At 39.5% G+C, this 16,150-nt stretch overlaps 1 non-coding gene and 1 pseudogene across 1 annotated transcript; one reads left to right on the forward strand and one right to left on the reverse strand.

The window, feature by feature from the left end:
- The first annotated feature begins 514 nt into the window (after positions 1 to 514).
- LOC102413756 lies at positions 515 to 13,235 on the forward strand (annotated as a pseudogene).
- Positions 5,466 to 5,574, reverse strand: LOC112583019. The gene has a single exon (XR_003107385.3). It is a non-coding gene; the product is annotated as a U6 spliceosomal RNA (small nuclear RNA).
- Positions 13,236 to 16,150: the final 2,915 nt, after the last annotated feature.

The raw sequence follows: 16,150 nt of genomic DNA on the forward strand, positions 1-16,150 counted from the left end.
CTGTTGTAACTGTAGTCCTTTTGGATCTCTACTGCATCCATTAATAATTGATTATAAATATTAATACCAACACAGAGATACATACTACTAAAGTTATAGCGAATAGAGAAAGACATAGAATATATTAGGCAAGAAGTGAAAGTATGGGAAGTCAGCAATGGTAGTAAAGTAAAGGGCAGTATTGCCTTGAGAGGAATGAAGGTTCTCAAAGTTTCTTGAAACACCAAGATCGTGCCAGCTGTCAGGATTTAGCTTAGTTTGTAAACCAGAAACTCTACCAGAAGAAATTTAAGTTCATAAAAATATTATGATGCTAAACCCCAAAATTTAGACAGAGAATAGTGTAGGGTCGGGTATATAGACATTCAAAGTTCTCCATTGATTAGTGCATCAGGCACTCAAGGACCACCCTCACTGAAGTCTTTCTCTATTGCTCAACCTACAGGTACCAGCATGCAGAAAGAGATAGCTCTACTCCACAGGCAGTTGAACCCTACTTTTATGGCCTCATGGCTTTCCTTAAAGCATTCCATGCAGCACAATTCCTCCACCCCATCCCATCAGGCTGACTCCCCACGGTCAACAGGAGTCCTCATCCTGGGATCATTCTGCAATCCCCATGGCTCCAGCTCCCAGCTTCCGTGGACACCAGTAGACTTACAACCCTATCCAAGGTATGAAAGGCTGCAGCATGGCTTGTCTATGTGGTTCTCACTCCGTTCAGACTGTCACATTAGTTAGTTCACTCCCCAACTGCTTCAAATGCCTCCCCCGTCCCAGTGGATGGCCATGTACGTGGGTATCTCACCCCTGCACTTCAGCTCCCTTATCCCCAGGTGCAGGCTGGTCCCACTTGCTGTCCTCCCTCTTTCCCCGTCCTCCTTGTCCCTTCTTTCCTTTGTCCTACCAAGTTCTGTATGGATCCGGATATTCCTTCTCAGTAGTCAGCGAGTCCTGCCAGTATTCACCTGGTCTTCTATGAGAACTGCTGCAACTTTAGACGTTCTTGATGCATCAGTGGAGAGAGGTGTACCCCACTTCCATCTTGTCCACCCCCATTTGTGCATGCATTAGAAACGAGTTTCCCTTCTATTAAGTAACATTGTCATCACCACACACATTTAACTTTTGCTTTTTGAGGAGAACACAGGTAAGTTCCACTCTCTTCAGTTCAGTCAGTCATTCAGTCGTGTCCCACTCTGTGTGACCCCGGGGACTGTAGCACACCAGGCTTCCCCGTACATCCCGACTCCCAGAGCTTGTTCAATCTCATGATTAGATCATGAAGCTCAAACTTAGATCCTCACCTTATTAATTTTTTATACATGAAAATATGTAACCTTTAAAAATCTCTCCCTATTTGTCCTACCCTCCAGTCTTTGGCAATCATTTTTCTACTCTGAGTTCCCCCCTTTTTTTTTGAAGTCCTTATAGTTGAGACCCTATGGTATTTGTCTTTCTCTGACTTAGTTTACTTAGTGTAATGCCCTCCAGTTTCATCCATGTTGCCACAAATGGAAGGATTTCTTTCTAATTCTAATGGCTAAATAGTATTTACCTATATAGGTCACACGGAGAAGGCAATGGCACCCCACTCCAGTACTCTTGCCTGGAAAATTCCATGGACGCAGGAGCCTGGTAGGCTGCAGTCCATGGGGTCGCTAAGAGTTGGACACGACTGAGCAACTTTTATTTCACTTTTCACTTTCATGCGTTGGAGAAGCAATGGCAACCCACTCCAGTGTTCTTGCCTGGAGGATCCCAGGGACAGCGGAGCCTAGTGGGCTGCAGTCTATGGGTCGCACAGGGTCGGACATGACTGAAGTGACTTAGTAGTAGTAGTAGTACATATGTCACATCAGATAGTTTTAATCCATTCACCTGTTGAAAGATTGTTGTTTCTATAACAAGGCTACTGTGAATAATGCTGCAATGAACATGAGAATACAGATCTCTCTTTGAGACAATGATTTCATTTGCTTTGACTATGTATCCAGAAGTGGGATAATGGATCACATAAATCTTCTCTTTTAAATTTCTTGAATAACCTCCACAGTATGTGTTCATGTGAGTTGCACCAGTATACATCCCTACCAACAGTGCATAAGCCCTCTTTCTCTCCACATCCTCAATAACATTTGTCATTTCTTACATTTTTGGTACTAACCTTTCAAACAAGTATGAGGATATATCCCTTGTGCTTTTGATCTGCATTTCCTTTGATTATTAGTGATACTGAGCATCTTGTCATATACCTCTTGATCATCTATATGTCTTATTTGTGGGAAAATGTCTATTCTTTCAAGATGGAGCATACATTATGTTTACTATATTCCAATATACGAAACTCAGTTGCCTATCTATGTATCAACAACAAGCTATGAGAAAGTGGAATAAAGAAAACAATCCCATTTGCTATTGCATCAAAAAAAGATAAAACACTTAGAAATAAACAAGCAAGGTGCTGAAAGATTTTATGCAAAACCTTTAAGACATTGATAAGAGAAATTTAAAAAGAGTTAAAGATACGTAAAGTTAGGTTGTCTATAGAATGTGTTTATTGAAGTCGGATTTTTATTACTATAAATTCGCTCTTAGAACTGCTTTTGTTGCATCCTCTAGGTTTTTGATCATCATGTTTTCATTGTTCTTTGTTTCTAGGAATGTGTTGATTTCCTTTATTTCTTCAGTAAACTGTTCACTATTTAGATATATGTTGTTTAATCACCATGTGTTTGTGTTCTTTAAAGTTGTTTTATTTTTTTTCGTATAATTGATATCTAGTACCATAGTACTCTTGCCTTGAAAATCCCATGGATGTAGGAGCTGGTAGGCTACAGTCCATGAAGTTGCTAAGAGTTGGACACGACTGAGTGACTTCCCTTTCACTTTTCACTGTCATGCATTGGAGAAGGAAATGGCAACCCACTCCAGAGTTCTTGCCTGGAAAATCCCAGGGACGGGGGAGCCTGGTGGGCTGCCGCCTATGGACTTGCATAGACTTGGACACGACTGAAGCGACTTAGCAGCAGTAGCAGTAGCAGTATCATAGTGTTGTGGTCAGAGAAAATTCTTGATATAATTTCAATTTCCTTAAATTTATTGAGGTTTGATTTGGGACCCAAGATGAGGAGAATGTTCCATGTGCACTTGAGAAGAAAGTGTATTCTTCTGCGTTTGGATGGAATGTGTTGAAGATATCAGTTAGTTCTGTTTGCTCTAATATTTCCTTCTAGGTTTATGTTTCCTTATTAATTTTCTGTTCTGATGATCTGTCCACTGGTATAGGTGTGGTGTCAACATGCTACTATTATTGTGTTACGGTCAATTTCCCCTTTTGTGTCAGTTAGTGTTGACCTTATGTATTGAGGTGCTCTTATGTTGGGTACATAAACATTTAAAATTGTTATGTCTTTTTCTTGGACTTATCCTTTGATCATTTGGTAGTGTCCTTCTTAATCTTTTATAATAGTTTTGATATTAAGGTTTATTTTTTCTAATACTAGAATGCCAGTCTGGCTTTCTTTTGATTTCCATTTGCATGGAATATCTTTTTCCATCCACTCACTTTCAGTCTGTATGTGTCCCTGGGACTGTAGTGGGTCTCTTGTAGACAGCATATATATGGGTCTTGTTTTTTGTATCCATTCAGCCAGTCTGAGTCTTTTGGTAAGAATAGAAGAAGATAATAGCAAATTAAACAACCAATAAAGGATTGCTTTCCAAAATACAAGCAGCTCAAATTACTCAGTCATCAAAAGAAAGGAAAGAACTGCAAAAATAAACTAGTGAGACCACATCAAACTCAAAACCTTCTGCATAGTAAAAGAAGCCATCCATAAAATGAAATGACAACCTATGGAATAAAAAAAATATTTGCAAATCACATATTTTGTAAGGGCTTCGTATCCAAGTATATATGAGACTTATGCAATTCAGTATGAAAAGAAATCAAACAACCCAAATTATTAAATGAGCAAAGGAAGAGTAAGTGTTTTGAAAAATCTGAAGAGTAGACTGTAGATGACAGACCCTGTAAGTTTTTCCTTCCAGAACAAAAGCCTGTGTCTTCCTGGCATTGCTTTCTTTACTCCAATCACCTGTTTGGTGATGCAGTTCACAGGATACATCCTTTACCCAATAGCAATCACCCGTCACTGAGCTATATGTGCTCAGAATAGCCTTATTAACTATAACAAACTAATAATTGCATACTTAATCTTGAGGCATCTAAAATCTAAGGTGATTGTCAGAGTTTTCCACTCCATTGTTTTCTACATTTTTTTTCAAAATTGAAACACCTAGTATGGAAATATGAGTAGGGGACCTCAATAATTCATGCATAGAAAGTCATTTAAAACTGGGAGCATTACTGGATTACATTTTTGGGGAATGTATTATTACTAATACTATTGGAATTTTATTGCCTTTAATTCTCTGCTATACTAGTGGATATTGATTTAAAATAGTAATAACAACATACAGCCCATAGTACTCAGGGTACAGTAGATTGAGAAAGACAAAGCTTATGAGGCAGGAAGGGAAATCACAGAAAATTAGCAATGGTATCAAAACAAGGCGCAGTATTGCAGAGAAAGAAAGCAGAGCTCTCTAATTGTTCTGAGACAACACAGACAAGCCAGATGTGAGCCAACCAGCTTAAACTGTGTACCAGAAACTGCACCAGAAGGAAAGTGAAGTTCATAAAAATATGCTGATGTTAAACGCCAAAATCCAGACAGAAAGAGTATAGGGTAGGGTTTATGTGATGCTGAAAACTACTCAGAAAGGTAGACATGGAAGCAAATACACTAATGAGCATCAGAAAGATCAAAGCACAAAAGGTCTGAAAAATAAATCTTAAAGTGAATTGGTAGTCTAATCAAAAGAATAAGAGAATCAAATTAGAAAACCAAAATATAAAGACTTGTGCACATGATAGACCAGAGAATGCTCAGCAGAGAGAATTTCGGCCTTAGTGACCAGCGAACAGAAGCCTCCAGCATCAGAAACAAAAACCCTGGGCAGGACTCACGACTGTGCGCTTCTGGGAACAGCCTCAGTTTCAAAGATTGGGCACTATACCACCGAAAAGTGAACGCTGACAAGGATTATAGCTTGCTACGACACTGAATCAAGACAATAGTGTTTGTGAGTTTACTTTTCTCATTCAACTAAAAAAAATATAAAGTTAATGAATCATTAACCAATGATAATTGACATCATCAGTTTAGAGTCAGATCCTCTTTAGTCATACAATGGATATCTGAATCTGTTATATGATCACCAATAACAGTTTTTATAATTGAATTTCTTGATGTTTATGTGAAGGGGAATTGCTTTACAATATTGTACTGGTTTTGGCCAAATATCAGCATGAATCAGCCATAGGGATACCTATGTCCCCACGCTCTAGAACCTCCTTGCCACCATCCTTCCCGTCCCACCCCTCGAAGCTGTTACAGAAAAATATGGAAGGCTTAACAAATTTGTGTGTCATCCTTGGGCAGAGGTCATGCTAATCTTCTCAGTATTATTCCAGATTTTTAATATATGTGCTATGAAAGCAAACACACGTATAACAATTGGGGGAATGTCATGGAAACATGTAGAATGTCATATAGGAAACGAATCGCCAGTCCAGGTTCGATACAGGATCCTTGGGGCTGGTGCACTGGGATCACCCAGAGGGATGGTACAGGGAGGGAGGTCGGAGAGGGGCTAGGGATGGGGAACATGTGTAGGCCTGTGGTGGATTCATGTTGATGTGTGGCAGAACCAATAGAATATTGTAAAGTAATTAGCCTCCAATTAAAATCAATAGATTTAAATTAAAAAAAAATAAGTTTTTGAGATAAAATATTAAAAAAACAATTTAACAGAAAAAATCATATAGTGAGTCATCTACCAATAGATGATCAATTACATTAGGAATTAGGGTATTCTGCTATATTTACCACCTCTTATAAAATTGAATTTTATAAGGTCCAAAGTTTCATGAAGAAATTAAGCATATATTTATGCATAGCACATGTATACATGCACAGAAATATATGTACACAAATACATTTCTGTTATATAAGCTATTATTCTCCTGGCCTGTCACAATAAGCTCTTTACTTGATGAGAGAGATAGTCCCAAATTTCTCCAACTTATATGTTTTGTTTTTGAGGACCACTTCTTTTATTTTCCAGAGAAGGCAATGGCACCCCACTCTAGTACTCTTGCCTGGAAATCCCATGGATGGAGGGCCTGGTGGGCTGTAGTCCATGGGGTCACTAGGAGTCGGACACGACTGAGTGACTTCACTTTCACTTTCTTTTATTTTCATCACCTAATTTTAAATATTCATTTTATTCTTAGATATCAACCCATTTAAACTAACTAAGAGCAGAGAAAACCTAGTAAATGCTGATATCTTATCCTTAATTAAATTATCACTCTTCTGGTAAATTGGAAAAAGAATCATGTTCAGATCTCATTCAGGAGGATAAAATCTCTATTTTTTCAGTTCTCTTGTCCAAACTCAATTCTTGCTCACTTTAGTCTTAAATTCTGCTTACTTACAAAGGTCAGACAGGAAAAGTAATACTAAAATCATGCTTGCAAGAGTCTATGATTTATGCTTCTGTTGGCCAAAGGTAGGGCCAGGAATAATTTCTGAAATATTACAATACATCATGGAAGCATGAAGGTCTAGTTCTAGTATCAAAGAGGAGATGTTTGGAGATGGTTCAAAAACTAAGCCCCATGGGTTGTCAGGATGTATTCCCGACCAGATGGGTAAATTTTGTCCTTAAAAAGTCAAATTCAGGAAAGGGCAGGCCTTGTTTGCAGAGTCGATGATGTCGTCTTGGGTGCTGAACAGGTAATATTCTTGTGTTACCATTTGGAGATTTATTTGCTATTTTCTTGAAGAAACAAACGTAATGAGAAGAATAAAGATGGATAAGAGTAGAAGAGCTGCCAAGGTGCCAAGAAGAAAGGCTAGCCAAAGAACCAGGCCCCCACACTGATAATTGTCAAAGACTTTAACAGTGAGTGTTTTATAGACAGAGCAGAACAAGTGGATAAAACCAATGTTCTAGGGTCACTGCTGTTTTGCAGTCAAGGACAAAGTATTTTTTCTTTAAGCAGAGTCATCACAGCTCCTGATGTGGTCCTGGTTACACACATGCAGACCGAGGGCCACAGGCATGTGTGATGTGACATCAGGAAGTGAACACATGAGTGTGCTGGTGCCCAGTGACCTGCATCTGCTAATAATGGGACCTGGGGAAAATTACTTGCCCTCTCCAAGTCATCACAACTTCATTAATATAACTTGATGATCATAGTGAAATTAAGGCTATCTCACAGGGTTCTTGTGAAACACAGATTTTGAGATGTTTTAAAGCTTTTGTGAAAGTATCAGAGACATGCATGGGGTTACTAAGGTGAGTGAGCAGATCCAAGGTACAGTATCTTTTTCTCTTACTATTCTCTCTGTACTCAAGAGTAGTGATCAGTCAGTTACGTGCTTACTCTTACCCCAGCGTGATGGTAAACCACACAGATCGACTGGACTTTTCTTGTCATTTCAGTGTCCAAAATTCAAGCATTAGTCGATGTAGAGTAAAAAAATTGCAAACTCCTAGAGGGCCTTGCTGCACAGAGTCTGCAGGGTCCCAAGATTAAACTGTCTTAAAAAAATGGCCTAAACACTCTGGCTCAGAATTAAGTTCCGAATGTTTGCAGAGCACAGAAGTACTTCTGGGGGCAATTCAAAAGTACATGGAGTAACCTACTTCTCCAACTCTTTATCTATGCAAATATTATCATCCATCTAAATTTGCACAGAAAGTGCTCCTTCTTCCCCACCCCAGCTTCTACAGCAAGAACTCCTGATCAGAGCAACAGGGAAAGAAAAGGCTTCCCTCAATAGGATGGATTTGATGACCTCAGGTGACCAGATCATCTCAGAATGGCTCATGTTTTTATTTAAACAGGGTCCTGCCTGCTGCTGCTGCTGGTCGTGTCTAATCTGCTCCCGCGCCAAGGCATCTCATGCCCATCCTGCGGTTCTGACGTGTTTGTCTCCTTCCAGAAATCCCTTACAGACGTGTTTATCAATGCCGCCAGCCTCTCCCACGACTTCCATAACCTTTCCACAATAATGTTCAGTGAGTTTGTAAGTACTATGGTGGTGGTGGTTTAGTTGCTAAATCGTGTCCGACTCTTGTGACCCTGTGGACTGTAGCCCGCCAGGCTCCCAGAAGGAAACTTCCCCTAAGTGACGGGGCTATACTATCCTTCAAAGAAGAAGGCTGCAGTAACACCCTCTCTAGGTTAAAGAAGCCATCAGTTCATAAGATGTTGAAATCGAAGAAAGGATCAGTTTTGTGGAATCTCAAAGATTCCTAAGGAGTGCAATAACTTTTTCAATTTCCTTTCATTCATTTTCTTTTTTAAATTTCCAAAATAAATGATTTTGTATTTATCAGCTAGGAATGCTATAAAATAATACAATAGACTCAGTGGAATAAACAACAGAAATTTCTTTCCTCACAGTTCTGGGGGCTAGAAGTCCCAGATCAGGGTGCCAGCAAGGTGAGGTTCTGGTAAGAACTCTTCCTTCCCAGGCTGGCTTCTCTGTGACTCCTCCCAAAAGGTGGGGTGTGGGGAAGAGAGATAGAGGAAAAGACAAAGAGACACAGAGTGAATTCTCTGGTGTTTCGCTTCATGAAGACACTAAACCTATTGGATCAGTGTTCCACCTTAAGAGCTCATTTGACCTTAATGGGCTTCACTGGTGGCTCAGATGGTAAGGAATCTGTCTGCAATGTGAGAGACTTGGGTTCTATCCCTGGGTCTGGAAGATTCCCTGGAGACTGGAACGGCAAGCACTCCAGTATTCTTGCCTGAGAAATCCCATGGACAGAGGAATCTGGTGGGCTATAGACCATGGGATCCCCAAAAGTCAGAACCTTTTTCAAAACACAGCACTTTGGCAGTTAGGGCTCTAACACATGAATTTGAAGATCACAGATTCAGTCCACAATACTACCTGACACAAAGCACTTTCAGGTGGGACTGGGGAAAGGAAGTGTGTTGATTTTCTGGTCCTTCAGTGTCTCTCTGGGCTTTCCTCTCCAGGCTTAGAGTAAATAGCCAATAAATGAGAACTGCTCTGCAGTGAACTGGGTGGTTGGAACATGTTAAACAAAGCTGATTCCCAGGCACAGAAATGAATACTTTGTAGTTTTTTTAAGCTACATATTATTGTTTTAAGATTTGCAGTGAATAGGTTTCCAGCTACAATAGAAGGGGTGTTTACAATTGGAAACAATTATTCTCTTTCTGAGCACCGTATTTGAAAGTTGTATGTTAATTCTTTTTTTTTATTTTATTTTTAAACTTTACATAATTGTATTAGTTTTGCCAAATATCAAAATGAATCCGCCACAGGTATACATGTGTTTCCCATCCTGAACCCTCCTCCCTCCTCCCTCCCCATACCATCCCTCTGGGTCGTCCCAGTGTACCAGCCCCAAGCATCTGTATGTTAATTCTTTTACATCAATCAAGGAGCACACAGTAGAGCAGACAGCTAATAAAAGGCGGAGCTAAAGTTTTCTATTAAATTCACGTAGTTCTTTTTACTCATTAGATTTTCTTTCATCCTCCATTTTGACTGTCTATTTTTTTTCCAACTCTTCCAAGTAAACAAATATTAAATGGTTAAATAGAGGTGCATGCATGCATTCTAAGTCACTTCAGTTGTGTACAATTTTTGACAACCCTTCTGATTGTAGCCCAACAGGCTCCTCAGTCCATAGGATTGGCCAGGCAAGAATACTGGAGTAGGCTGCTGTACCCTCTTGCAAGGGATGCTCCTCATCTAGGATTCAAACCTCAGTCCTGTTATATCTCCTGCATTGGCAGGAATATTGTTTACCGCTACCGTCCCCTGGGAAGCACCAAATATTGGTACATATGTGCTATATTTGGTTCAAATAGTAAAAATAATAATAATAATAATAAAACAGAGAAGGGAAAAGGTTTAATTTAGAAAAGTTATATGTAAAATCATTTTTATAGATACAATATATAGAAAATTAGGAAAAGAATGACTTTCAAATTTTGTGAGCCCCCCCTTTAAAAAAAATACACGTTTATCAAACATGTTAGTGTTCTGGTAATGGGTTCATGAATTGAATGCCCAACAACCCTAACCAATTGCCTGATCACTTTCAGAATGAAAAATATGCCCAGGGCAAACTGTACTATATCAGTGCCACCAAGAGCTGTCACACCAATTCCTTCCATACTCCCGAAGAAAGAGATAAAGCCCAGCAGATGAACGTGAGTATTTCACCTGGGTTTTTCACTGGATCAAATGAGACAGTATGTAGGTTACCAGAGTTCAGATTATTAGAGGTTATGTTAACTGTATATGCAGAAAAAGGTGGAGGAACCGTAAGCAATTGAAGAGAAACTATATTATGCAGCTGATGAAGCATGAGCGAAATCAAGGGATGACTAAAGTACTGTAGTTGCAAGATAAATAACAGATCTATAAATTGTCCATGCAGACAACTTTAGTTCAACCAATGCATTAGACACAGAATTGCAGCTATTATTCTGTATGAAAACAGGAAATGAATGGGAACTTCCATGTGTAAAATATGATTGCAAAATTCATGAATATGTAAGAAACACACCCCAGTTTTGAGTACTCCCTGTTACTAGTGACTCCTACTTGGGAATCCTATACTGCATCACCCGAGCCCTCCCATCTGCCTTTCAAGGCTCTCCTGATTCTGCTTCTACTTCTCTGACACCACCTTCATTTGTCATTCTCAACGATTCCTCTGTCACCTTTTATTCTTAATTTGTAAGTGCCCCCAACAATTGCCTATAAAACATTGCTTTGCTTCTCATGGTGGCAACAATTGCCTCCATGCCTCAGAACAATTGCCTGTTCTGAGGACAACACAGTTTACATATCAAGCCTCAATATTTATGGCAACTCCAAATTTTCACTGTTATAATCTCTTCTTTCTGATTTCCTGCATTATGCTTCCTCCTAACATTATTTAAAAAATTTTCACATATATCCCCCTTTAAAATTCTATCTTCTCTCTCTACAACCTTCTTAATGATACTAGCATTCTATTCCCCTGTTAAGCTCATTAATAATGAGGGTGAACAAGTAAAGGAAAAAGAAAGAGGAAGAAGAGGAGGGATTTTCAATAAGCTTAAATGTAAAGTTTATTTAGAGTTACTACATGGCCTTACATTTTACTCAGCACTTTATGTGACAAGAATTCCCTGGTGGCTTGCCTAGAAAATCCCATGGACAGAGGAGCTTGGTGCAGGCTACTGTCCATGGGGTTACAAAGAGTCGTGCATGACTGAGCGACTTCACTTTCACATTATGTGCATTACTATATTTAATCTTATTCAGTTCTCTGTTCTTTACCAGTAAAACAGTTCATGGCTGTAAAGAAATCAAGCATATTAACTAGAGATCTTCAGTCCCTGGTATTTTCATGCTCAATTCTGCTAGTAGTAGTGAACTAGAGGGGAACCCTCCATTGTGAATCCCACTGATGCTGTTACTAAAGACAACACTGTGCCATTTTCTGCCCGGAGACATGTCAACAAAACAACTGTTCTGATATCAGCAGGGGGCTGGCGTGGGATCAGTTGAGGAGAGAAGCCTGTTTAGGAATGTCATGTCTTCTTCCTTGTCTCTTTGTTGTAATATCATAAAGCAATTACCGATCTACAATCAATACGAAGGACTCATCTGATTCATTAATACGAACGAATCACTGGGTGACGATGATGTGGGCACAGGTGGAATCCCTCTTTCCTGGGTCAGGCCCTGCAGCACATACTGACTTGCGTAAATACTTAGATTCTCTCACGCAAATATACAAACACAAAAGAACTCACTGAGTGGTGGTAGAATTTCAGAGGAAAAAACAAAATTCTTCAGGTTATAAATAAGAACGCATCAGAAGAATTAGTTCCTAAAATAACCTAGATGTTTAAAAATTCAGCAAAGTGTGAACTAATAGCTTACATTTTATCCTTTTGCAACTTTTACTACCTTCAAAAATCTCTGCATACACATAGGAATAACCAAAAGCTTTTTAGGTCAGCTGCTCTGAGCAAAGATCACATGTTACCAAAACCACTGAATTATGATTTTTTTAATGAGACCGTTTCTTCTGGTTGTTTAGAATGAAGACCTTAGTAAGTGGACACTTGTGTTACTGTACTGCTGGAATAATCCTCTGTATTATCTAGTCACGGAGATTCAGAGTATGAAGAATCTGTCAGAGGCTGTCGTATCAAGTGCCGAGGAGATTGAGAACATGTCAGAGAAACTTCAAACAATCATAGCGAGTCAATTCAGGAAGGTGAGCATCCTGCAGAGGGCTTTCTTGCTTTGTTCATGAATGAAAGAGGTGACCACTGTAATGTGTAAGAAGTTTGGAAATATCTCGTTTTGTAAGAAAAAGATTCATGACTTCTATATGCTAGATGGCTACTACATAAAGCAGGAGCCTAGACATTCAGAGTGATAGATTCTACTGTAAAGGAGTCAGAATTTCACTGCAATTTTTGACATGTGCAGTCTTCCCTGCATTGCACACAATTCCACCAAAAGCTTGCCTCTTCCTGGGCACTGGTGGTTGCAATGTTTTCAAGAGTAATAGTACTAGAGAACAGACTTTCCAAGATCAGCATTTTTCTAAAGTAACACCGGACATCTGCTATTGAAGTTCCCCTTGTCTTCTTTCTCTGTTCTCCTGAAATCAAAGGATGAGAGTGGGAAGGAAGAAAAAGGAAAGTTAAAACTAAATTTGAGTTCCATTTCTACTTTTTAGATTTCTAATAGTTTTCTCAGAGGCTGGCTCCAAAATCCATATCTAGAGAGTTTTATATTCATATGTCCTCCCCAAATGTTTATTTGATAATTACAAGAAAAAAAGAAAAGCAAATACTAATAAAACACATAAGAAGTTATTATCATTTGGGTATTCAGATTATTTTTCCAGTCTTGAAAACGATACACGAGGCTGGCATTCCCTGTTCAAGACTCTCATCCATGAAGTTCAGCAATGAAATTAGGTGTCTTTCAGAATTTTATAACCTGTTCCACTGCCTGCGCAGGGATTCACGTAAAGTTGACATGTACATCAACATCCTGGAGTGCTGAACCCGCAAAACGTGCTGAATCCACATCCATTCTATCCAGCTCTGAGATGGTCATAATGATCTATCCCATAGCGAGCTTCTTGAAATTTAGAGCTTTTTAATGCATGCTCTGTAATGGGTCTCCTCTTAAAAAAAGTCCCAGGTCCTTCACTAGTTGTGTGATTCTGCACAAGTCAATCACTGCCCCTGACTCTTTTCCATGAGATGGGATTTAAGATCATGTAAACAAATGGCAATATATTTGAACTTAATAAACAATAAAGCATTAAAAACTTGAAAAAAAATAAATATAAAAAAAAACAGACGCTTTAGAGATGTCAAAATCTAAGAGGGCAATTTGTTAACATTGCTTATCTTCATTTAAGAGTAAATCAAAAGAAAATCCACCCCTACAATCGAGAGAATGAAGCTCCTATTAAAATTAGTCACAAATAGCAGAAGCTGGAATTACAAAGAAGACCATTAAGAGATTCCGTAAGAATCACAGCCAATGATTCTGGGTCAAGTTACTAGAATCAAAGAATTAGACAATTGTTCATGGTTCTGGTCATGCTACCAAGAAGGCTGAAATCTCAGGATTCTTTATGAAAGCCAGCCACGACTTTCAGCCAACTACCACAGTGTTACACCAGACAAGATAAGTGCTTTGCACTTTTGTGTAAATAGCATGAGGTTTACTGAACTGTCTAAAGATTGTTAGGATGCTGTCTTAGTCCTTCTGGGATGTTATAACAAAATATCACAGGCTTAAAAACAATGGAAATGGATTTCCACAGTGGGGTCATGCAGGGTCCTTTCTAGTCCCACAATTCCTACTGTATCCTCACATGGGGGAGGGTTCGGGAGCTCTGAGTGTCTCTTATATATAAAAGCACTCATCTCATTGAAGAGGGTCCATCCTTATAACTCCATCACCTCACAAAGGCCCCACCTAGGGGTAACATAACCATGGGAATCAGGATTTCATCATATGAAATTTCTGGGGGACACAAAGGCTGAGACCATAGCAGATACAAAGGTGAACTGGCTCATCCTCCTGCAGTGGCTGTCGTCACCCACACTCCACTGCATCCTCATTTCCTGCATCACCTTGCAGCCATTCCATACATTCTATCACTCTGGGTTTCACAAGTCCAGGTCAAGTCAGGTGTCAGCTCCATCTCATATTCGGCCTATTCAATGTCTCCCTCTCCCCTGCTGAGGCCCAGGGGACCTACCAGGAAGTGCACATGTGTCCATTTCTGCAATGTTCCTTCTCTCTCCCTCTCTGGATCTTCATTCCTTGGGCCATGTTGGAACTGGGAAGATGGTAATGACATGGGAAAGTCTGACATCACTGACTTACATGGTGCCCTTGTAGCCTTCTCTTGGTCCAGATGGACTGATCTGAAATTCCCCCTGACTAGCAAGTATTTCTCTTGAGGGGTATCCTGGTGATTTTCCAGGACATTCACAATTTGGGGATCCCCAAATTTATGGTTTCCTTTTTAATCAGGGGAAATGTTCTGGAACCACAGCTCCCCACCTGCAGTATTCTCCACAGCCTCTCTGTTTCCCTCACTCTGCAAGCACCATCTGGAGAAAATTAGCAGCCCACATTCAGCTACCTACTAACTGACCCACAGGAACCCCATGTATAATAAACACTCTGGCCAATTGAATGGGAGAAATACTGGTGTGCATCTGTCCACCGCCTGAGGCCTCTGGACAGTTGTCCAACTGGTCACGTAGAGACTGAGTAGATCAGAAAGCTGAATTGAAAAACACATTTACCTAAAAGTGAGATACCATTCTGTATTCCTTTTAGAGTAACTATCCTTGCCATTAATTGTTTTCCTTACAAACATGCCCTAGTAGGTCCCTGAATTATAAAATTCTCCAAATAGACTGAGTCTCTACGGAGACTGGAGCAATGTGACTGGATTAGGGATACTCAGCTTGTTCAACAGCTGCCAAACAACCTGGGATGTGGGCCAATCACTTGACTGGCTCTCCTAAGAAGTCAGTACCTATAAGTCAGTCACTAGGAAGATAGTGGCTCTTCCTAAGAAGAGGCTGGTTTTGCAGCATCTTTAGGGCTTTAGCAGTAATTCCTGGTAAAGAAAATGGGAAATCACAAGGTAGAAGGGAAAGGGGGATGAATTAGAGAGAAGCAAACAAAGACAGAAGGATGAAAAGCAGCAAAGGGAAAGTGAGTCTAGGACTTGGGTAGTGAAGGATGAAATGCTGTTAGAACACTTTATTTTTAAGGACCCAAATGTATATGCTTTTTTTTAATATCCTAAGAGCAAATATCTCATATTCCCTTTCTATGAAAAAACCTTGTAAGCACTTTCTAAGTCATTTACTGCCCTAAACATCTAATTCTATTTTGTTACTTGGTTAACTTTCTTTCGTTCAATGTCTCGATATTTCCAGCAGAGAGGATGGTATTTATTAGAGGGAAAATTTGGCAATAAGGGAGAAAATGTAATTGGGGGAAATATATACACACCAATAGACCACACACATCCTCATGTATTTGTCTCTTATAAAATTTATTTCAAGCATAAATTTAGGACTTTAGATCAACAACAGAGGTGGTGACATTCAGAGCACTCTCCTTGCTTGACTGTGACATATAAAGTGAATACTGTAGGTTTCAGACAATATTGAACAGAGCCATAGATGTACTATAGAGTCAGTCAGGAATAGCCAAAGCAGGGATATTTGGATAGGATTTAACAACCACTCACTTGCCATCCAAAAAGCGTTGATTTTCCCAACTTTTACAGATTTCCACGTAAGATTACATTTGAAGAAATGGCCCTATTATATCAAGAATAGTAGCAGTTGTTACCGAAAGGAAACAAATGAAGAACCTTTGAAGTTCACTGACCTTATAGATTAGTAAGTCACATGTCATGGATACAAAGAGGACTTAAACTGAGGTTT

Source organism: Bubalus bubalis, chromosome 2 (assembly GCF_019923935.1).
Source record: "Bubalus bubalis isolate 160015118507 breed Murrah chromosome 2, NDDB_SH_1, whole genome shotgun sequence".
Taxonomy (NCBI): Eukaryota; Metazoa; Chordata; class Mammalia; order Artiodactyla; family Bovidae; genus Bubalus; species Bubalus bubalis.